The sequence below is a fragment of the Rhinopithecus roxellana genome, chromosome 14 (genome assembly GCF_007565055.1).
Source record: "Rhinopithecus roxellana isolate Shanxi Qingling chromosome 14, ASM756505v1, whole genome shotgun sequence".
Classification (NCBI taxonomy): domain Eukaryota; kingdom Metazoa; phylum Chordata; class Mammalia; order Primates; family Cercopithecidae; genus Rhinopithecus; species Rhinopithecus roxellana.
Window position 1 is genome coordinate 82,204,011 of NC_044562.1, and position 24,034 is coordinate 82,228,044.

The 24,034-nt window shown below is 37.0% G+C and overlaps 1 protein-coding gene across 1 annotated transcript in view; it reads left to right on the plus strand.

The window, feature by feature from the left end:
• The first annotated feature begins 306 nt into the window (after nt 1-306).
• The window catches only part of SCN1A (sodium voltage-gated channel alpha subunit 1), a 131,642-nt gene continuing 107,914 nt past the window's right edge, over nt 307-24,034 (plus strand). The window contains exon 1 of the mRNA XM_030916425.1: nt 307-564. The gene's annotated coding sequence lies outside the window, so the exon portion shown is untranslated. The remainder of the gene's footprint in view (nt 565-24,034) is intronic.

The following is a 24,034-nucleotide window of genomic DNA, read 5'->3' on the forward strand; positions in this document are numbered from 1 at the left end:
ATACTGAAGTTTTTCACATACTACTTGAAAATAGCTATATTTACTTTCAAACTTTTTCCTCTTTGAGTCATTAGGTTCATAATATATAGCAATTGGGAATGAAAGAGAAGCAAGGAGAAGCAGTAGTGGGAGACTACAGAGAAGAAAGGAAAAAAAGAGGCTGAGAGAAAAGAGGTTGAGGAAGAAATCATAAATCTGGATTGTGAGAAAGTGTTTAATATTTAGCCACTAGATGGCGATGTAATGTAAGGTGCTGTCTTGACTTTTTTTTTTTTTTTTTTTTTAAACAAGCTATTTGCTGATTTGTGTTAGGTACCATAGAGTGAGGCGAGGATGAAGCCGAGAGGATACTGCAGAGGTCTCTGGTGCATGTGTGTATGTGTGCGTTTGTGTGTGTTTGTGTGTCTGTGTGTTCTGCCCCAGTGAGACTGCAGTCCTTGTAAATACTTTGTCACCTTTTGCAAGAAGGAATCTGAACAATTGCAACTGAAGGCACATTGTTATCATCTCGTCTTTGGGTGATGCTGTTCCTCACTGCAGATGGATAATTTTCCTTTTAATCAGGTAAGCCATCTAATTGTTTCATCTTGATTTTAAGTTTATTAATTCCAATCATTCCTTTGGAAAAAGAGTGCATGGAAATTCAGTTTGGTCAGAGCAGGAAGTCCATTTTTGTATGTGTATTCAGACCAACTGTCCCCCTCCTCCCTCTCCTCCTCTTCTCCTCCCCTCCCCTTCCCCCTCCTCTCTCAACCTTCCATGAACTGAAATCAGGTTTGTTTTGCAGTTCAGCATTTTGATAGAAGATGGGATTCTTTGGCCTGAAATAGCTTGGCATCTGGCCAGTTCTTGCCTTTGCTTGCCTTCATCCTGTTCAAGGTCTCTTTTGATCCTATTGAAGCCCCCTCCTTCACTGGTGCTTTGGAAGTGGACTAGCTGGCTGTGAATAGAGGTCATATTGTTCTTAAGGATGGAGCAAAAATTAGATCTCAGTTTTAACTCCACAGGAAGAAAGAAGGCAGTGGGGCTGCTGCCGAAGCCTAGCATTGCAGGGGTATTCAGCTTCCTGAGGCTGAGGCTGGGCTTTTGAGAAGAAATGCCTCATGCATTGGACAAGGAAGGGGCAATGATTTTTCCCCCCTAACTCCTATTGAGCCACACTAAAAAAGGAGCTTGAGGGATGTGGTAAAGAGTCCCCTTTTTCCATGCAATGCCAAATAGGAAACATTGACTTACTTTTACTTAGACAGAGGTCACAATCAGCAATGATACTGCAGATACTGCTCGGTTCCTAGTGGGAACCGTCTTGCTTTTCAGAACAGCACAAGAATTATTTCTGGGTGGGGGTGAGGCTTGTCCAAACGTCTTTGCTATCATGGATTCCCTGACTCCTACCTGTTTGAGGGATGTGTTTAAAGACCTGACCCACTTGCTGCGTTTACTTCTCATTTCTTTTTGTTCTCTTTGATTACTCACTGGCGATTGTTAACAAATCGGTCTGGAGTGGTGGGTAGGTGCCTTTCACCTGTCCAATGCAACAATTAAGTCAAGGCAGGGTACATCACTGTCAATATGTGCATGTGACTAAATATTTCTGAGTGCAGTAGCAAACTTGCAAATTGCCAAGTGCTGTTGCTATCACACCTATGAAATGCGGCTTCTTTTTCTATGGATTTGCAGGTTCACGTGGTATTTCTGATGCGCTAGTATAGTAACAGAACATATTTCTCCAAAAAGCACTTTAAATCATCCCAAGAGGATGTGGCCAGACAGAAATAGGAAAATTCCATGCTGAGGTTGGTGATTCCTGCTTTAGTTTCTCCTGCCCAGAGAAGTGGGTAGCTTACCTTTCCTATTTGCTGCAATACCTGGCACGCCGGGGTGATGCAACTAGGAGCTTCCGCACGTTCCCAGCGTGTCTGACACTTTTCTTTCCCTCAGCTGTGCATTTCAGGAGAATAACTGTAGTGAAAAACTCCTTTAAAACTCTTTTATGATTGTTGCTTTTGTAATTGCTGTGAAGCAATTATAAAATCACATCTCTCTTCTAGGAGGAGTTGTGCAATTTAGACCTTCCTTCACAAAGCTCCTGGAAGAGATTTTTAGCTGGCATCTATTTTAGGAACATAATGTGTAGACAGGAATGAATGGCCACAGAGATTTACGGGAAACCAATTTCTTGGAGAGGGTGAGGTAACATTGTAAACCACTAGAACAGAGCACAAGTGGCTGGTTATATCACACGGACCCAGCAATGGAATTAGTTTTCATTAAACTCACTGTAACTAATTTGTGTGGCTTTTTTTCCTCTTCCCTTCACATTGTTTGTTTGTTTTGTTTCAAATATCTATATAGGAGGCCAGGATACCCAGAGTGCTCATACTGGTAAAAATAACACATTGGATTTTGCTGCCAATACTAATAGGCTTGGTTTACATGCCCCCTCTTGCTGGGAAATGTGCTGTCTGGAGACTCATTTATTATGGTAATTTCTCTTTAAGACATGGCAGGAGGGTTTGTCCATTTATGGGTTGGGGCAAGGGGGGCACAATTGGAGGCCTAATTAATTATACAGTATTCAAGAAGGCACTGAGGAGCTCAGTTAGGATTCTGCTGTACCAATCAGAGATACCAGGGGCAACCAGGCCCACTAGAGACCTAAGGTAAACTCTGTCACCACCAACAGAGGAATCCAGTAAGAAACATTCTATCCTTGTTTAAAGGGCACTATGAGGGAACCCAGAGATTCAGAGAGGGTAAACACAAGAGCACCTCATCTGGGAACTGCTGACGAAGAAGGGAAAATCTGGGGCTTGCTTGGTGTTACCTCTAGGATGTCACCGACCAGGCATTTCTCAAGGGTTTATGTTGGTGTGAACCTGACAGTGACACACAAAAGCATCCCTCCAAAATTTAGCCTGGGGATCTTGAAAGGTATTGCTTTCTCTCTGGTCAGTTGGAGAGGCTGAACCTACTACTTTCTCCCTGTATTTGCCAAAGAGCACAAAGCCTACTCTCTTCCAGCTACCTCAGAATGGAGATGGTGGGAGAAACAGATCCCAGAGAAGGGTGGGGAGAGAATCAGCAATTGAAGGTCCTATATAGTCACCCTCAGGGTCATTGGGGCTGTGCTCTGTGAGGTTATCACTTCCCTTTGAAATTCTAATTAGTGAATGAAGCATGCTCCCCAGCTCAATTTAGATTGCATTAGTTTAGGGTAGGGTGGGAAGAAATTTATTCTCATTGCACTTGTGATCAGAAAAAGAAGTTATGACAAAATTCCCCAAGCTGCCCCAAAGTTTGCTTTTCTAACTTTTAAATTTTGTTCACATTCCTAGATTTCCATTTATTAATTGTTTTATTTATCAAAAATATATAGCATTTACTCTGTGCCAGCCACTATCCTAAGCAGTACTTTGCAAATATAATCTCATTTAATCCTATGAGGTAGGTACTATTGTTAATTTTACAGGTGAGAAAACCAAGGCACAGTGAAGTTCAAATAACTTGCTGGGTTATGCAGTTAGTAAGTGGCAGAATCCAAGCAGTCCTGCCACACCGTGGCCGTGGCGTCTGTGTTCTTGACATTTGTTCATCATCCATGTGATGCTATAGCTACAGCTTAGCCAGGAGAGTCAGGAATCGAGTTGGGTGCAGTCGTGCATGCGAGCTATAATTTATCTGCTTTCTGACATGTCAGAATTCCAGAAAGTTTGGTTTAGAATGATTACCCAAATCCACTCCATTTTTTTGTTTGTTTCTTTGTTGTTTTTTTGAGACAGAGTCTCACTCTGTCACCCAAGCTGGAGTGCAGTGACACGATCTTGGCTCACTGCAATTTCTGCCTCCCGGGTCGAAATGATTCTCCTGCCTCAGGCTCCCGAGTAGCTGGGACTACAGGTCAGCACCATCACACGCGGCTAATTTTGGTATTTTGTGCAGATGGGGTTTTACTATGCTGGCCAGGCTAGTCTCAATCTCCTGACCTCAAGTGATCTGCCTGCCTCAGCCTCCCAAAGTGCTGGGATTATAAGAGTGAGCCATCACACCCGGCTATTTGTTAAATAAATAAATAAAGTTCTCCAGTACAATAGAAGATAGAAGGGTCTATGTTCTAGGTGCCGAAATGTGGTGAATAAAACAAAATTCCTACCCACATGCAGCTTTCAGTCTGGTGACAGAGTTAGACAGTAGGCAAATCAATGTGCAAAGAAATATCAGTAAATGTAAGTTCTTTGAAGAAAAATAATGCAAGATAAAGAGATAGTGAGGATGAGAGGGGCATGCAAAAAGAAAACAATGAAAGAGGTGGAGAAAGTATTTTTTTAAGCAGAAATCTGAATGAGGCCAACAATGGAGTGAATCAAAGTTCCTAAAGGGTGAAGTGCCTCACAGGTATGAAGAGTGGCACAAACCTTGTGAGTGATCCTGAAAGTAGAAGAAACGAACAGAAATAGCACCATCGAAGTGTCCATCCAGATCTGTGCAATCTCAGAGACTAGGCTTAGGGGTCTAATTGCCCCCCACTTTTATAAAAAACAAATCAAAGAGTTATGTCAAATAAATTTAAAACATTTAATATTAACAAGTTATTAGGTTTTAAAAAAACATAAATCAGTCATTTTCACAAAAAAAGTTTTGACAATTTGTAAAGTTCTCTGAAAAAGTGCTGCAGTTCCTAGAATGCAAAAAAATTGCCTCAAAAATGTTGAAAAGGACTGGTCCAAAGGTAGTGAGTTATCTCAGTTGATTGTTCACAGTCAGTTACAGATCAAACTCCTTGTTCTACTCTTTCCCCTCTTCTCACTATTGCTCTTGATTAGTCTAAAAACTTTTTTAAAAATTGAAAAATGTTGAAAAGGTACTATTTGATGAAAAAAATTGTTTGAATGAGATCATTGGTTAGAATGATACCGTCACCCAGTTAGTTTTTCTTTCTCCAGAAATGATAAACTGACCAGGTGCAGGCAAGAAAGAGACACTAGGATGAAAAGCAGCATTTACATCCCCTATAGTGGCCAGGACACAGGAGCTGCTCAGAGGGATTTGAAAAACTCTTTGCTTTTTTTTTTTTTTTTTTTTTTTTTTTTGCAAATGAATGAGTAGGAATGTGATTTCAAAATAATTTGATAAACATCAACTTTCATTTTCATCTCTGTTAAAACTTTTGTTGTTATATTTTTATTCCTTCAAAATTCACATTCCAGTAGTTATCTTTTTATATTTTTTTCACTATTTGCTTCCCCTCATTCTCAGTTACCTATGGACACTGTAGTTCTTTTCTAGAAAATGTGAATTTGCTTCTCTTCTAACTTAGAATCAGCCTGACGTTTTAGTTTTTCTCTGTAAATGGTCAAAAATCTTTGCTTCTCATATTGCCTGTTTCTCCTTTGGTGCTCTACCTACAAACTTTGATTTAATTTTGATGACGAATCTACTCTAATTTTTTTCTTTTGTCACTTGTGCTTTTAATCTCATGTATAAGAAACCATTGCCTAACTTGAGGTCATAAAAATTTACTCCTATTATTTTTGAACTGGTTGTATAATTTTAGCTCTTACATTTAGATCTAGGGTTCATTCTGAGTCAACTTTTTGTATATAATGTGAGGTAGGGGTTCAGGATTACTCTTTTATTTTTTTCATACCTAGTTGTCCCAGCACCATTTGTTGAAAAGACAATTCTTTCCCCGGTGAATTGTCTTATTAACATTGTTGTCCATGGGTTTATGATTTTAGCATCAATTATTTGTTACACTGGGTGCTAGAGATACATCTTTTAAGAAAAGGTCAGTGAGATACTTTATTCTTAAGAATCCATATAACTTTAAAGAATCAGAAAACTGGTCTATATACCCTTAACTATTAAACACATTTTTGATCTAACTTCAGGACAAAATGTTTCTTCTTATTATTGGAAACATATTCATTTGTGACTACATTGAAAATCTAAGGAGATAATGATACACAGCTCAGTAATGAGTAAACATTTCCAAGGAAAGGTTACTATTTATTTCAAAGAAACATATTTACTGTATTGCACATGTGTCCCCAAAGTTATACAAATATTATCCATGTTCTTTGTAATGTATGTTGCTAGTGTGCTTTTGTTTCACAGATACCATTGGGGAAACTACTGAACTTGAGATAGAGGTGTGCCATTCAAATAGGGTTGGTTTTTGTATTAGTCAACTTGGGCTACCATGACAAAGTACCACAGACTGGGTGGCTTAAATAACAGTATTTATCACCATTCTGGAGGCTCAAAGTCCAAGAACAAGGTGTTGGGAAGTTTGGGGTCTTCTAAAGCCTATCTCCTTGGCTTGCTGATGACTGGCTCTTTCTCTGTGCATGTGCATTCCTGGTGTGTCTTTTGTGTCTAAATTTCATCTTCTTTTAAGGACACCAGTCAGATTGGTTTGTGGTTCACCCTAAAGGCCTCATTTCACTGAACCACCTCTTCAAAGTCTCTAACTCCTAACACAGTCACATTCTGAGGTACAGGAGTTTGGGACTCCAACATATGGATTTGGGGAGAATACAATTCAGCCCCTAACAGTTGTCTTTGGCAATACTTATGACTACTAAAATCATAAGCAAAGAAGGTTAAATTGATATTTTTTTGTTGTTGATGAAACTGTTGTGGTTATTTTATAAATGATAGATTTTCATTATTCATACCCTCCTCCTACTGGATAATAACGAGTTATCTGTGTATGTGTTAAGATTCTAATAAAGGCAATTAATTGGGTTTGTAATTACAGGCATGATGTCTAACAAAGTTGGGGCAGAAGTATGATGATGGTGACATTGATTCCACCGCTGGGCCTATAATGTCACATTTACATTCATGATCTGTGATAAGAATTAAGATGCTCATTTATTTCAATAAGGAAAATTAGGAATTTATGGGGAATTGGTAAAAAAAAATTAAAGTATTACAATAAGTAACTAAAACTGACTCAGGTTAATTTAAGTATAAAAGCAATGTCTTCAAAAGATATTACAGTTCACAGAGTTAAGGGGTGGTTACAATCTAGACTGAAAAATGCCAGGAGCAGAGAAAACTGTAAGAGCAGATAGCCCAGTTGGTGGACTTTTTGGTGGTTTCTGTAAAGTGCTGTAATCTAGAATGAATCAGTCAACTGCTCTCAGGCTCTTTTTTTTTTTTCTGTCTCTGACATTCATGTTTAACACCAAAATTCCAGGAAGTAAACATCTGGTTGGTCAAGTTCCGGTCATGAATCTGATCCTTTTAGTTCAGAGTCAACTTAACTAACGGTTCCTTGACTGACATTTCCACCAGACTATCCTTATGTAGGAAAACTAATTCAACCCAAACAAAATTGAAGAGATTAACAACAGTTTACATAGGCCAGATACAGTGACTCAAACCTGTAATTCCAGCACTTTGGAAGGCCGAGGTGGACGGATCACCTGAGGTCAGGAGTTTGGGACCAGCCTGGCCAACATGGTGAAACCCCATCTCTACTAAAAATACAAAAAAAATTAGCCAGGCATGGTGGTGTGCACCTGTAGCCCCAGCTACTCAGGAGGCTGAGGCAGGAGAATCACTTGAACCCAGGAGGCAGAGGTTGCAGTGAGCCAAGATCATGCCACTGCACTCCAGCCTGGTGCCTGGATGACAGAGCAAGACTCTGTCTCAAAAAAAAGAAAAGAAAAAAGAAAATAGCCTATATACACAATGTTGGAAGGTTGAAAGAATGGTTAAATAAATCATAGTCTATGCAAATGATAAAATATTATAGTGCCATTAAACCTAATGTTTCAAGGAATATTTAATTCTATGTAAAATTGCCCAGGATATAACGGTGTATTGAAAGTACCATACAAACATATAGATCTAAAATGGCCCCAATTATGGAAAAAAACAAACAGGTTTTTGCCTAGAGAAAGCCCTGCAGATAATATAACAGCTCTCTCTGGCTTATAGAATTAGGATTTCTGTTTTCTTCTTTATAAAGTGTTTGTTTTAAAAAATAGAATATTACATCTTATTTTTTCTTATAACAAAAGTAATACATAAAGGAAAAGGAACATAAAGTACATAAAAAAGGAACATAAAGTGCATAAAACAAAAAAATTTTAGTGGAATATTACATCTTATTTTTCTTATGACAAAAGTAATACATAAAGCAAAAGTAATGCATGAAGCAAAAAGGAAAATATAAATTAACAAAGATGATGAAATAACTTGGAATTTTACATAACAAAATTATTATTGTTAATAATTTATTTTTTCTAATGCTTTGGTATTGTTTCTTTGGCATTTTTTTCTTACCAAACAATTTGGTATTGTTTTGGTATGTTTTCTTAAAAAAAAGTCCAAAATAAACATATTTTGTCTTAAAAGCTAGAATAAAAGTTAGTGTACATTAGTTTTCAAATCGAATTTAGTAAATCTATTTCATGCAAAGATACTCATTGTATCTTAAATCAAAATAGTAAATGTAGTTTAAATTACTAATGAAATAATTGAATGTTTGAATATTTTATCTTTTGGAATATTAATAAAATTAGGCCACAAACCTTGTATAATAAAAGTACAGCATTTTGAAAATTTTGTAACAATGGAAAAGCTTTGGGAATCGGTCTAATATAAAATTAGACTTGAAATAGCAAATTGGTGGTGTTCTGAAAATCATGTTACTTGGTAACCTAAGTTTTCTCTTTAGAACTCAGCATAAATTTTGAGAAATTTATATTTGTAAAACATCTACTGTTTGCAATGGGTTGTTTTAGCAAAACTTGACCTCAAATTGAACATTTGAGAATACTGAAGAGTAAATAAGAAGCATCTGTAAATACTGACATAGTATGTCCTTAAATTTTTAAACTACTTAGAACCAAATTCATCAAGTTGGCAAAATGAAGTTACTAGATTATCAAATGGAATGGCAAGTGAAAATGAGCCAGAGGTGGCAGAATGGAGTAAGAAGGGTAATTATTAGGGAATGCTGCATTTGGAGATGTGAAATTATTTGTGCTGAGGATGTGAGGAAAGAAATCTGTGTGAGGAGAAACAGATTATTAATGACGTAACTTAGTAACATCAGATCAGGGGTCCCCAAACCCTGGGCCATGGACCAATACTGGTCCCTGGCCTGTTAGGAACTGGGTCGCACAGCAGGAGGTGAGCAGTGGGCCAGGGAGCATTACAGCCTGAGCTCTGCCTCCTGTCAGATCAGCAGAGGCATTAGATTCTCAGAGGAGCACAACCCTCTTGTGAACTGTGCATGCACGGGATGTAGGTTGTGTGCTCCTTATGAGATTCTAATGCCAGCCCCCACTTCCCACAATGTCCGTGGAACAATTGGCTTCCACAAAACTGGTCCCTGGTGCCAAAAAGGTTGGGGACTCCTTATCTAGATTATTGTAAAGCAAATATTCATAATTTTAAGATTAAAGAAAAAAATCCAATAAAAATGAGAAACCAGATCTCAGAGTTTCCAATTACATATTCATAGAGGAAAGAAAGCTAAGAGAATTCTGTCATGTACGTATTTCAATCTAAGAAATTCAGTGGATTTGAAAATCCTGGAAAGAGTTACTTTGAGACTTCACAAATGCTACTAGGCAGCAGTTTTGATATTACCCTGGAATGTGATATGCCACTTAAAAAGGCCAGTAGTATTTTGGGCTATGTATGTCAGTGTGTTGGGACAAAACCAAGGAGAAGGTAGACTGGTGTCAGGTCTAGAATACCATCATTTCAGTGCCACCTAGGCCTTAGCGTTTCAGGTTTCAGGTGATTTGAGGAGTCTGTGAGGTTGCACAATAATATTTAAGGCCTTTAGAGGGTCAATGAGCTTGTACAAATGAAGGCAAGAATGCCTTTGGAACACATTCCAAAAAGGAAGTTTGAGCATACTTAAGAAGAATCTAGCCATTGCACTCCTGCCTGGGCAAGAGAGTGAGACGCTGTCTCAAAAAAGAAAAAAAAAAAAAAAAAAAAAGAAGTTAAATGGAAATCGGTAAGCAAAGAAAAAGAAAATAGGAGTGTGATTTTTCTCCCTGAAATCTCTGTGGAATAGCAAAAAGTACAATCTTGACTGTATCTTCTCTGGGACCAAACTTTATCTTACTCTCCCTGACTTTCTCTCTCTCTCTCTCTCTCTTTTTTTTTTATTCCTAGGCATTTTGTTTTACTCTGTTTTTGCATACTCTGCTGATTTCATTCAGTAACATATTAAAAAATATTTTCACAGTCATGTTCTCAGAATGTTCAGTCTTTGATGCACATAGAATATAATCCAAAAAATCAAAAAATTCTTTTTTTTTTTTTTTTTTTTTTTTTTTGAGACGGAGTCTCACTCTGTTGCCCAGGCTGGAGTGCAATGGTATGATCTCGGCTCACTGCAATCTCTACCTCCTGGGTTCAAGCGATTCTCCTGCCTCAGCCTCCTGAGTAGCTGGGATTACAGGCACACAACACTACACCCAGCTAATTTTTGTATTTTTGGTAGAGACGGGGTTTCACCATGTTGGCCAGGCTAGTCTTGAACTCCTGATCTTGTGATCCGCCTGCCTCGGCGTCCCAAAGTGCTGGGATTACAGGCGTGAACCTCCGCGCCTGGCCAAAAAATTCTTAATGTGATTTTAGCAGTTATTTTCAAAATGTGGTCCACAGATGCTCTTCCATTCCCTTGAGACTTTTTAAATGATTTATCAGTTCCAAACTATTTTCATAATGATACAAAAACATTATTTGCCTTTTTCACTGTGTTGACATTTGGAAGAACAATGAACCCCCTAGCCTTAACACTTACCGAGTCAGTGACAACAAACCATACTGCCATTGGATTTTTCACTGTAATTCATTCCCAGTAAAAATAAGTAAATACATGAATAAAATTAAAGCCAGTTGCACTAAAGGAATGTCTTTGACGAAACATTAAAAATTAATTTTATTTAATCGATACCATTAAGTACACATATTTTTAAAATTCAGTACACATGAAGAAATGGAAAGAATACATGCAGAACATCTGCTGTATATCAACTATCATGCTGGCTGTCTCAAGGTAAAGTACTTGTGTAGCTGTTTGAGTTGCAAGCTAAACTAGCTGTACTTCCGTAGAATACTGTTTTTACTTGAAAAAATGACTAAGAGACAAATTGTGATTATTCAAACAGATATTGAAAAGACAAATTTTTGAAAATAAATGGAGACTGTCATTTAAAAACTACATTTGACAATATTTGTTGTCAGTGACAGAATTTGGCCTTTCAAGATAAAATTATTATTTTGAAAAAGATGTCTGCCGGGCGCAGTGACTCACGCCTGTAATCCCAGCACTTTGGGAGGCCAAGACGGACGGATCACGAAATCAGGAGATTGAGACCATCCTGGCTAATACAGTGAAACCCCGTCTCTACTAAATATACCAAAAATTAGCCGGGCGTAGTAGCAGTCACCTGTAGTCCCAGCGACTTGGGAGACCCAGGCAGGAGAAGGGCGTGAACCCCGGAGGCGGAGCTTGCAGTGAGCAGAGATCGCGCCACTGCACTCCAGCCTGGGAGACAGCAAGACTCTGTCTCAAAAAAAAAAAAAGAAAAGAAAATATGTATCTGCCACCATTAGCTCAACAGCTTCTCAAAACTTAAAGGGTTTCTGATGTGATTAGTGGTAATATTAACAGATGAATAATGAAATCTTCCAATATTTTGAGGACCTGCATAACTTAGCCGAGTACTCATCTCATTAGATCTTTTTCTTTTAGAAATATGATTATTTTCACTCGAAATTTATTTTGTTGACATGTGATTTATGATTACAATTTATAAATTTATTAGTTGATGTGCTTGTGATTTTTCTACTTTCTAACATGGTAAATGGCAATACATTGAACTCATTTAAAAAAGAATTTTTTGTTTCCTCAATAATATTAACAATCAAAAGGAGTCCTGAGACAAAAAAATGATGACGAGCATGAATTTGACAATTCATCAGATTCCGGGACACTGAATCTGATGAATTATCAGATCATCTGATAAATTATTCAGATTATGTGTGTTGCACTCTATTAGTTGAGATTATTATAATACAGATAACTGAGTCCCCTAGAATTATGCACGATAGAGAAAATATTTGTCACATTACACAAGTTAGTACATTTTTCATTACCGTAATATGAGCTGCACATATCAGTTTAGTTCAGTAAGTTCTGTGAAAAGTGAGTAAAAATTGTTGCAAAACAAATCAGAGGATTATAAAATACAAACGTTCTAATACTCTTGTTAGGACTTTGATCTTTCCTCACCTAAACCAATGTAAGAAGTTTCTATTGGTCTTTTTCTAAATGTTCAACCACTCCCTTCCCCCAATTAGAACCTGATCTCCGTACTACCACCAGTGACCTTTCAAACATGTGGGCCAAATCTCTACTTTTTAAGACTGTAAGTTATATCCTGGAGTAAAAGCTATCCAGTTATTCAGCATGGCTGTCTTTCATGAGCTGTCCAGGTTTATTTCTTATCCCATGGTCGATCTACCTTACCATTAGTCCTTCAGGAAGAGCTAATTGCATTTCTGTGAAGACCTAAAGCTGTTTCTATCTCTAGGCCTTTGCTACTGCTTCTTTTTTTGGTGAATAGCCACGACCTCTTCTTCCCCAAGTATAATTAATTTCTTTTTGTGTTGTGCCTAGGTCCTGTATAGACTTCTATCATCTCTCCCACTGCACTTTATTGTGATTATGCCCCTCTCTTCCTCTGCTATACTGTACCTTCTTTGCAATATGGTGCAGCGTATTATTGTCTGATATGACTACATCTCATTACCACTGCCTACGTCTGTTTTCGGTGTCTAGGTTCTCAATAGAAATTGTTCAATGAAAATGAAACAAAACAAAAACATTTTTAGGGTTAACCTTTAATGTTAATACCTGACAGTTTTATATTTTATGGGATGCTTTTGCAAATACTATTTTTGTAAAAATATACTTGAAGCATATAATAATTTAAATAATTCTTATATTTCTTATGCAAATCCCAAACTCCTATTCTAAACTCATATATTCTAGGAGTATTGAACTACTTATATATACTATTATTAAGCACTGCTTTTCAAAGTAATTCTGAATGCATTTTTTCTTCAAATTATTACCTTTAGCCGTTTTTACTTATTCAATGTCTGATAAATTTGATTACTTCTCCTTTTATCATTTTGAGGTATTCTTTTTTTTATTGTTTTAGATGGAGTTTCGCTCTTGTTGCCCAGGCTGCTGGAGTGCAGTGGTGCGATCTCGGCTCACTGCAACCTCCACCTCCTGGGTTCAAGCAATTCTCCTGTCTCAGCCCCCCAGGTAGCTGAGACTACAAGCATGCGCCACCATGCCCTGCTAATTTTTTGTATTTTTAGTAGAGATGGCATTTCATCATGTTGACCAGACTAGTCTCGAACTCCTGACCTCAGGTGATCAACCTGCTTCAGCCTTCCAAAGTTATAGGCATAAGCCACTGAGCCTAGCTCATTTTGAGGCATTCTTTGGTCTTTACTTGAGTCTAATTATTAGAAAATTATTCAAGTACTATATTTCATAGTTATGGAATGCATTAATGATATTATAGAAAACAGAATATTTAGAAAAGCATAAAGAAGAAAATAGTATTTGTGCTCTAATAATCTATGTGATTTTTCCCACAGTAATAAAATATTGCTTTTAATATGTTAATATTTTGCTCAAAACCATTTCTCTTCCTGTTTGAATAATGGGATTCCTATGGTGTTTTCAATTTTGTAGCACGTATTACATCCTAAACATTTTTTAATGCCACCAGAATAATTCAAAAGTAAAATTTTAATGGCTTCATAATATTTCCTCATAGAGTTTTACATTTATTTAATTACTCTGATAATCATGGAAATTTTGTTTCATTTTAGTTGGATCATTACTTTTGAAGTAAATTTAAATAACACATTAAAAATACCAAGCATTTTACATTTTTATTAATAGCCGAAAGATCATCTGTTGTATAAACAGAGCCCAAAACTTAGAGTTTTCTCGATTAAGGAAAACAGAAAGCCAACAAAGTCCATGTAGTACACACAAGATAGAGTCGACTAACACTTAAATCTGAAGGAAACAATTCCAGTGCATGATTTCTTGCATTGGGCTTGTTCTCTTTCTTTTTGATTCTCCTTTCTGGTCCTCAGTGGGAGTAGAAATCACACAAAGAGCTTGGCTCACTACTTTCATTCACTCTCTCCTTCTCTTATCATTTGTTCAAAATGAACCCATTTGGACTAGTTCTTTAATATTCTCAGATGTTTTCCTGCTTTCAGAAACAGGGACAAAATAATTTATATATTAACATTGAACAACTCTCTGAAAACCATTGCATTGTTTAACTAATTTCTGATTTTTCTACCACTTTCCAGCAGAAAACAACTTTCTTCTTAGAGTTCTTGATACAAACGTTTTAAGAAACTTAAAATATACATTAAAATCTGTCTTTGATGAGCATACTAAGTAATATGATAGCTGGAAGGAAGGTAAGGGAGTGGTAACAGTTTTAAAGTTCTAGTTTATTTTTCAAATATGAATAGTTACAGGTTTTTTATTATCTAAGAAAGAGAATTATTAATATCCTCCATGAGATCTAAGGATCACATTATATCTCAAACCAAGGTAACATTAGAGTGTGAAAAACAATTTTAATTATTATTTTAAAAATTTTAAAAATTTTGTATATTTGTGTGGTACAAGTGCAATTTTGCTACATTGATATATTGCATTTTGGTGAAGTTAGGGCCTTCAGCACATCCATCACTGGAGCAATGTGCGTTATATCTGCCAAGCAACCTCCTATCATCCACCCACCTTGCACCTACTACCCTTCCAAGTCTCCATTGTGTTTTATCTTAAAGTGTAGTAATTCTTACCCTCTAGCAATAACCTTGGTGTATGCATCTAATTCTCAGACAATAATCTACAATTTCAAAACTTTAAAAGTAGCTGTTTAAAATTATAGCAAGCCTATTATTTTATTTTATATTTATGATATATATATATATATATATACATATATCGGTTGCTCAAGCTAAAAGATGAATGAGAGGAAATATTTGAATCAATAGGATTCTTTTAGCTATTATGGTAATATTCATATTTATTGGGCCTTAGAGTAAAACAGTCAGGAAGTTGGTCAGAACAAGAAATAATTGTCTCATTCTTTTTTCATTTATGAGTCATTCATTTAACAAATATGTATTGAGAACCTAGTATATTTAATACTAGGTGCCAAGATATCTACTCTTAAGTACTTAGATTCTAAATTTTAAAAAAACCCAAGTACTACTGTTTTAACCACACCACTTCTGACATCACATGTGTGGGTTGTTTTGTTTTTGTTTTTGTTTTTGTTTCCCTCACCAATCAATTGTCTGACAGCCAGTTGAGTGTCCTACAATTCAGTTCAAGAATAACTTGGCATTGTCCTCAGATACCACAAGTCAATGGCTCAGTCTCACAAAACTGCCCCACTTCAAACATCAGTTGCAAGACCCAGGCCTCTGGAACTTCTGACTGACCAGCTCTAAATCCTCCAGTTCAATAATGTGCTACAACAGCTCACAGAATTTAAGAGTTTACTATTTCCAGTTTATTATAAAGGAACAGCCTGGAAGAGACACACAGCAGAAAGTATAGGATAGGACAAGCTATCCAAACCCCATAATTTAGAGTTTTTATGGAGGTCTCATTATGTAGGCATAATTGATTGAATCATTGGCCATTGGTGATCGTCTTAATCTTCAGCCCCTTGCAGATGGGGGTATTTCTAGTGACTAGCCTCAATCCTGAAGCTATGTAGGGGCCCTCAGCTACTTGTCATCTCATTAGCATACAAAAAGACACTCCAGAGATTCCAAAGATTATAGAAGCTCTTATGTCAGAAACTGGAACTAAGGCCAAATATAAGAAAGATGCTGCTATCACCCATATCAATCAGGAAATAGCAAGGGTTGTAGGAGCTCTGTGCCAGGCAGCAAGGACTGAGACCAAACACAGGCACACCTCAGAGATATTACAGGTTTTGTTCTAGACCACCACAAAAAAGCCAATATTGCAATAAAGTGAGTCCCACAAGGTTTTTGATTTCACAGTGTATATAAAAGTTATGTTTACACCATACTATAGTCTATTAGGTATGTGATAGTATTATGTTGAAAATAAAGTATATACCTTAATTTAAAAATACTTTATTGCTAAAAAATGCTAACAATCATCTGAGCCTTCAGCGAGTCATATAATCTTTTTGCTGGTGGAGAGTCTTGCCTTAATGTTATTGGATACTGACTGATCAGGGTGGTAGTTGCTGAAGGTTGAGATGACTGTGACAGTTTCTTACAATAAAACAACAATGAATTTTGCCACACTGATTGATCTTCCTTTCACAAAAGATCTCTCTGTATCATGTGATGCTATGTGATAGAATTTTACCCACAGTAGAACTTGTTTCAAAATTGGACTCAATGCTTCAAACCCTACCACTGCTTTATCAAATAAATTTATGTAATATTCTAAATCCTTTTTTGTCATTTCAACCATATCCTCAGCATCTTCACCAGGAGTAGATTCTATTTCAATAAATCACTTTCTTTGCTCATCTATAAGAAGCAACTCCTCCTCTGTTAAAGTTTTATCAGGACATTGCAGCAGTTCAGTCACATCTTCAGGCTGCATTCTAATTCTAGTTCTCTTGCTATTTCTGCCACATTTACAGTTACTTCTTCCACTGAATCTTGTACCCCTCAAAGTCATCCATGAAAGCTGGAATAAATTTCTTCCAAACTCCTGTTCATGTTGATATTTTTACCTCCTCCCATGAATCACAAATGTTCTTAATGGGATCTAGGATGGTGAATTTTATCCAGATGGTTTTCAATTTACTTTGCTCAGATCCATCAGAGGAATCACTGTCTATAGCGGCTATAGTCTTATAAAATGTATTTCTTAAATAATAAGACTTGAAAATAAAAATTATTCTTTAATCCATGGGCTGCAGAGTGGATGTTGTGTTATCAGGCATGAAAATAACATTAATCTCCTTGTACATCTCCATCAGAGCTCTTTGGAACATTGTCAGTCAGTAGTAATATTTTGAAAGGAATTTTTTTTTTTTTTTTTTTTTTTTTAGCAGTAGGTCTCAGTAGTGGGCTTAAAACACTCAGTACAGCATGCTGTAAACAGATGTGCTGCCATTCAGGCTTTGCTGTTCCCCTTATAGAGCACAGAGTAGATTTAGCATACTTCTTAAGGGCCCTAGGATTTTTTGACTAGTAAATGAAAATTGGCTTCAACTTAAAGTCACTGGTGACATTAGCTCCTAACAAGAGACTGAACTTATACTGTGAAGGTTTGAAGCCAAGCATTGACTTCTCTTCTCTAACTATGAAAGTCCTAGATGGCATCTTCTTTTAATACAAGGCTGTTTCATCTATATTGAAATTCTGTTGTTTATTGTAGTCACCTTCATCAAAGATTGTATTAGTCTGTTCTCACGCTACTAATAAAGACATACCCGAGACTGGCTAATTTACAAAGGAAAGCAGTTTAACGGACTTACAGTTCCACATGGCTAGGGAGGCCTCAAACAATCGTGTTGGAAGATGAAGGAGGAGCAAAGAAATGTTTTACATGGTGGCAGGCAGACAGTTTGTGAAGAGGGACTCCCCTTTATAAAACCATCAGATCTCCTGAGACTCATTCACTACCACAAGATCAGCATGACAGGGACCTGCCCCCATGATTCAATAACCTCCCACTGGGTTCCTCTCATGACATGTGGGAATTATGGGAGCTACAATTCAAGATGAGATTTGGGTGGGGACACAGCCAAACCATATCAATGATCTTAGCTAGATCTTCTGGATAACTTGCTGCAGCTTCTACATCAGTACCTACTGCTTAACCTTGCACTTTTATTTGTGGAGGTGGCTCCTTTCCCTAAATCTCACAAACCAAACTCTGCTAAGTTCAAACTTTTCTTCTGTATCTTTCTTACCTCTCTCAGCCTTCATAGAGTTGAAGAGAGTTAGAACCTTGCTCTGAATTAGGCTTTGGCTCAAGGGAGTATTATGGCTGGTTCGATCTTTTGGTCAGACTTTCTCCATATCAGCAATAAAGCCATTTTACTTTCTCATCATTTTTTGTGTTCACCGGAGTAGCATTTTTAATTTCCTCCAAGAATATTTAAGAATATTTCTTTTTCATTCACGACTTGGCTGTTTGGTTCATGAGGTCTAGCATTTGGCCTATCTAGGTTTTCAACATGTCTTCCTCACAAAGCTTAATTATTTCTAGCTTTTGATTTAAAGTGAGAAACACGCAATTCTTCCTTTGACTTGAACATTTAAAGGCAATTTTAGGGATTAAAAAAATATTTTTATTTGTATGGCTACATAGTAGGTGTATACATTTATGGGTTACATGAGATGTTTTGATACAGGCGTATCATATGGAATAATCACATGAGAGTAAATGGGGTATGTGTCCCCTCAAGCATTTATCATTACTTTGTGTTACAAACATTCCAATTATACTCTTTCAGTTATTTTTCAATATACAATAAATTATTGTTGACTGTGATAACTTTTGTGTTACTAGATCTTATTCTGTTTAACTATATTTCTAGATCTTGCTCTATCTAATTATACTTTTATACCCATTAATTATTCCCACCTCCCCACCACCCACATTGTAAAGTTATTGACTGGAATAATTTCAATATTATTGTGTCTTAAGGAATTGGAAAGCCCAAGGAGAGGAAGAGAGATGGGAACAGCATGTTGCTGGAGCTGTCAGAGCAGACATAATACCGATTAAGTTCACTCTTATTTGGGTGCAGTTCTTGCCATCCCCAAGCAATTACTAAAGTGACATTAAATATTACTGATCACAGGTCACCATAACAGATATAATAATAGTGAAAAAGTTTGAAATATTGCAAGAATTACCAAAATGTGACACAGCCACATGCCCAGATGGAGCAGTCTTTTGATGACTTCACAGCCTCTACATAAGGGCCTAGTGACCACTTTGCCACAGTTCTCCCAACACAGACACTGCACACTGCCAACATAGACACATCCTCACTTTAGTGCCGCACTCCTTCTGAAGGCCCACCCACCAACCTTAGCTCACCTGTGCCCTAAAGGGTTGTTTCTTCTTGCCCAACTGTGGCCCAACTATAGACCAGAGCTCTGGCCAGGACACCCCAGAAAACTATTCTGCTGTAGAGAAAGAGGGCTTCAACCACATATTTCCCAATGAAGTTTGGACCCCAGCCTTGGGATGGGAAATCCTTCCAGTTCATTCTTCTCTGAGTCTTCTACCTCAGCTCCAGGATACCCTTTAGATTCTCTTACATCTTTATAGTTACTCTCCTATCAGTACTTAATAATTCTTCATATATTATACTTTCTCCGTTTAAATTAGCCTGTGGTTTCTGTATCTGCATTGTGTCCCACACTGATTCCTGTTGCCACAAGTTATTTTGCTCAGTTAATATTACTGATTTTCAAATGCTTCAGTTTATAGGGGTAAAGACTTAATTTCTTGATGCTATCCCTGAAAAGAAATTGGACAAATTTAACTTATGTCATCTTCTCACTTGGCTTCATGGAAGATAGCCTTTTCACTAGTGAATATTGGATATGGTCTAGCATTTCCACTGAGAAATAAACATTAGGCATTCCTTCAAAAAAGTGTGGTTGATCCTATTTCTAATTCAAGTGCTTTGATTATTATTGAGTTATTCATATAGTAGATTTTCTAAGGATTCATTGTTTTTGGCCAAGATAAACCAAATGTGGTAGATGTAAACTATTTTCATATGGTCAAATACGTGATGATTATTTTAATGTGAGGGTTTCATTGAAGCATAACTACATATGTAGAAGTTTTAATATGTATGAGGTCTGTAATTCACAAAATTGTTGGTTGATTCTTTCTGTTTCACTTCTATTGGCGAAGGTTTGATTTACATTCAGGCCTGGTGGTAACCCTGTTAATAACCAAATTCAGTCTCTCATTTTAAACTTATAACTCTGGCAAAAGGGAAACCCTGGATGAAGTTGTTTTTAAACTTTTATGAATGATTCTTTTTAAACTCTTTAAACTCTGAAACCTTTTAAAAGTGAAAATGGTCATCACTTTCTAAAGAGTATCCACCAGGTAAGGTCCAGGTACACCAAGCAAATATGTATAAAACATTAAATTAAAAAAAATTTCACACTTTTTCCTCTATAGCAAAAATCATAAGGAGTAAGATATATGATATAAGCTATTTCCCCTAGGACTTCACTGAGGTTATTTGAAACATATCAGAAGTAAGTTAAAAAATTATTTCATTTCTTTTGTTATTTTTATTCCTTGAGGAAATAACTTTTTTCAAGACCATGATACCAATTATTTTCTTCTCTACAAGCATTCTTGTGCTTTCTTACAACAGCATACAGGCAACACAAAGTAGCCAAATCGACTCAATGACAAATTTCTGTAAAGGCTGTTGGCTGAGAAATATCATTTGATGGTCTCATAGTCTCATACATAAAATGTACCTTAATTTACTTTTTTAATTTTTTTGAGACAAGGTCTGGCACTGTCACCCAGGCTGGAGTACAGTGGTGCCACCCCGGCTCACTGCACCCTCCGCTTCCCAGGCTGAAGCAATCCTCCCACCTCAGTCTTCCAAGTAGCTGGAACTACATGCCCGCACCACCATGACTGGCTAATTTTTATTATTTTTTGTAGGGATGGGGTCTTGCCATGTTGCCCAGGCTGGTCTTGAACTTGTGAGCTCAAGCAATACACCCGTCTCAGCCTTCCAAAGTGATGGGATTACAGATGTGAGCCACCATGCCCAGCCCCATTTACTTTTTAAACCACCACAATCATTATTATATCATAGCACTTTAGGTTCACAGAGATGATTAGAGACAGCTATGTTGGTAATTCAATGGATTCTGTTCTGTTCTTACCTTACTAGATTATGCTGTAACATTGGACAATGTTCATCATTATCTCTTTCTTACTCTCTCTTCCCCGTTACTTCTTCCAGAAAATGGGTTTTTGTTTGTTTGTATTCTGCAAAGATTAAAGTTGAATTCTAACAATGAAAGCATTCATTTTGACTAAAGACTAGTTCCATAATTTTTCTTAGAAAGTATTGGCAAATCTGTTTATGTCTCTTTTCAATTATTTTCCTACTATCTCTACATACCACCAATAAAATTAACTAAATTTAGTTTTGTTTCAAATCACTCACTGGTTCTTTTATTCAAAAGATATTACTAAGCATAGTGTCAGGCACTATGCCATAAGCAGAGATGTATTTCCAGGAAATTGATATAATAGGAAGAAACTAGGGTTAGAGTCAGGCAAATCGGTATTCATATCCCAGCTCTACCTATACACAGTATCACTTTAATTAGCTACATTTTTTTCTGACTTTTGTTTCTTCGTCTGTAAAATAGTGATAGTAATATATATTTTCACACTGTATTGTAAAGTCTAAAGTTATGTTCACTGATACATAATGCAATTCTTGGCACTGAGTAGATGCTTTAAACACTATTAGTGCTCTTTATGGTATTTTTTTCTAAGTGACTAAAATATCATATTAATTTTATATGCCTCATAGGTCCTCAGTCCTTTACCTTTATCTACCTGGTGAATTTCCTTTTAGTTTACAAAACCCACTTCAGCTCTCACCTACTTAGGAAGCTTCTCTTCACATTTTTCCCCCTCATTGTATCCCAAAAGAATTGATTATATCCTCTTCTGTGTTTCTTCCGTGTCTGAAAGATAACTTATTGTTATACTTCCTCAATATTTATTTATTTACTTATTTATTTATTTGAGACAGAGTCTTGCTTTGTCACCCAGGCTGGAGTGCAGTGGTGCGAACTCAGCTCACTGCAACCTCCACCTCCCAGGTTCAAGTGGTTCTCCTGCCTCACCCTCCCAAGTAGCTGGGACTACAGGTGCCTGCCACCATGCCCGGCTAATTTTTTTATTTTTAGTAGAGACCGGGTTTTACCATGTTGGCCAGGCTGGTCTTGAGCTCCTGGCCTCAGGTGATCTGCCTGCCTTGGTCTCCCAAAGTTCTGGGATTACAGGCATGAACCACCATGCCCAGCCTACTTCCTCAATATTATAATCTATTGGTATTCAACTGTGTCTGGCCTAACAGACTGCCTGCTCCTCTAGAACAGAAACTGTCATATATATATATATCCCAAATCCAAAGTCAGGCTTGAAATCTAGTAGGCAGCTCAAAAATGATTTATTCTTAAACAGAATTGAACCATGCCTTAAGGTACGAAAGTTGTGCATTATCCACAAAATAGCATAGAATATTACTGAAACTTTGTTGAATGGTGTTTTCTCTGAAGCACCCATGTTTCTTCAAAGGACGTACTTTTGTTCTTACTTATGGCTGTGTAATGTTCCATAGTGTATATGTACCATATTTTCTTTATCCAGTCAACCATGAATGGACATCTAGGTTGATTGCATGCCGCTGCTATTGTGAATAGTGCTGCAATGAATATATGCATGCATGTGTCTTTTTGGTAAAATGATTTATAGTCCTTTGGATATATACCCAGTATTGGGATTGCTGGGTCAAATGGTAGTTCTGTTTTCAGTTATTTCGGGAAATCTTCAAACTGCTTTCCACAGTGGCTGAACTAATTTCCATTCCCACCAGCAGTGTGTAAGGGTCCCTTTTCCCCACAACCTTGCCAACATCTGTTATTTTCTGACTTTTTTTTTTTTTTTTTTTTTTTTTTGATGGAGTCTTGCTCTGTCACCCAGACTGGAGTGTAGTGGAATGATCTTGGCTCACTGCAAGCTCTGCCTCCCGGGTTCACGCCATTCTCCTGCCTCAGTCTCCTGAGTAGCTGGGACTACAGGCACCTGCCACCACACCTGGCTAACTTTTTTGTATTTTTAGCAGAGACGAGGTTTCACCATGTCAGCCAGGATGGTCTCGATCTCCTGACCTCGTGATCCACCTGCCTCAACCTCCCAAAGTGCTGGGATTACAGGCACGAGCCACCGCGCCTAGTCCGTGACTTTTTAATAATATATAGTCATTCTGACTGGTGTGAGATGGTATTCTCATTGTGGTTTTGACTTGCATTTCTCTAATGATTCGTGATGCTGAGCACTTTTTCATATGCTTGTTGGTCATGTGTATGTCTTCTTTTGAGAACTGTCTTTTTAATTCTTTGCCCATTTTTAAATGGAATTGTTTTTCACTTGTTGATTTGTATTAGTTCCTTATAGATACTGGATATTAGACCTTTGTCATATGCATGGTTTGCAAATATTTTCTCCCATTCTGCTGGTTGTATGTTTTCTCTATTGATAGTTTTGTTTTTGTTGTGCAGATGCTCTTTATTTTAATTAGGTCCCACTTGTCTATTTTTGGTTTTGTTGCAATTGCTTTTGGAGACTTTGTCATGAAATCTTTGCCAAGGCCTTAGTCGAGGTATTTCTTAGTTTTCTTCTAGGGTTTAGAGTTTTAGCTCTTACATTTAAGTCTTTAATCCATCTTGAACTGATTTTTGTATATCGTGAAAGGAAGGGGTCCAGTTTCAGTCTTCTGCATATGGTTAGCCAGTTATCCCAGTACAATGTGTTTAGCAGGGAGTCTTTTCTGCCTTGCTTGCTATTATCGATTGTGTTCAAGATCAGAACATTGTATGTGTGTGACTTTATTTCTGGGTTCTCTCTTCTGTTTCATTGGTCTATGTGTCTGTTTTTGTACCAGTACTATGCTGTTTTGGTTACTGTAGACTTGTATTATAGCTGGGTGGTGTGATGCCTCTGACATTGTTCTTTTTGCTTAGGATTGCTTTGGCTAGTCAGGCTCTTTTTGGGTTTTATATGAATGTTCAAATAGTTTTTCTAATTCTGTGAAAAATGACATGGGTAGTTTGGTAGAAATAGCATTGAATCTGTAAATTGCTTTGGGTGGTATAGTTATTTTAACAATAT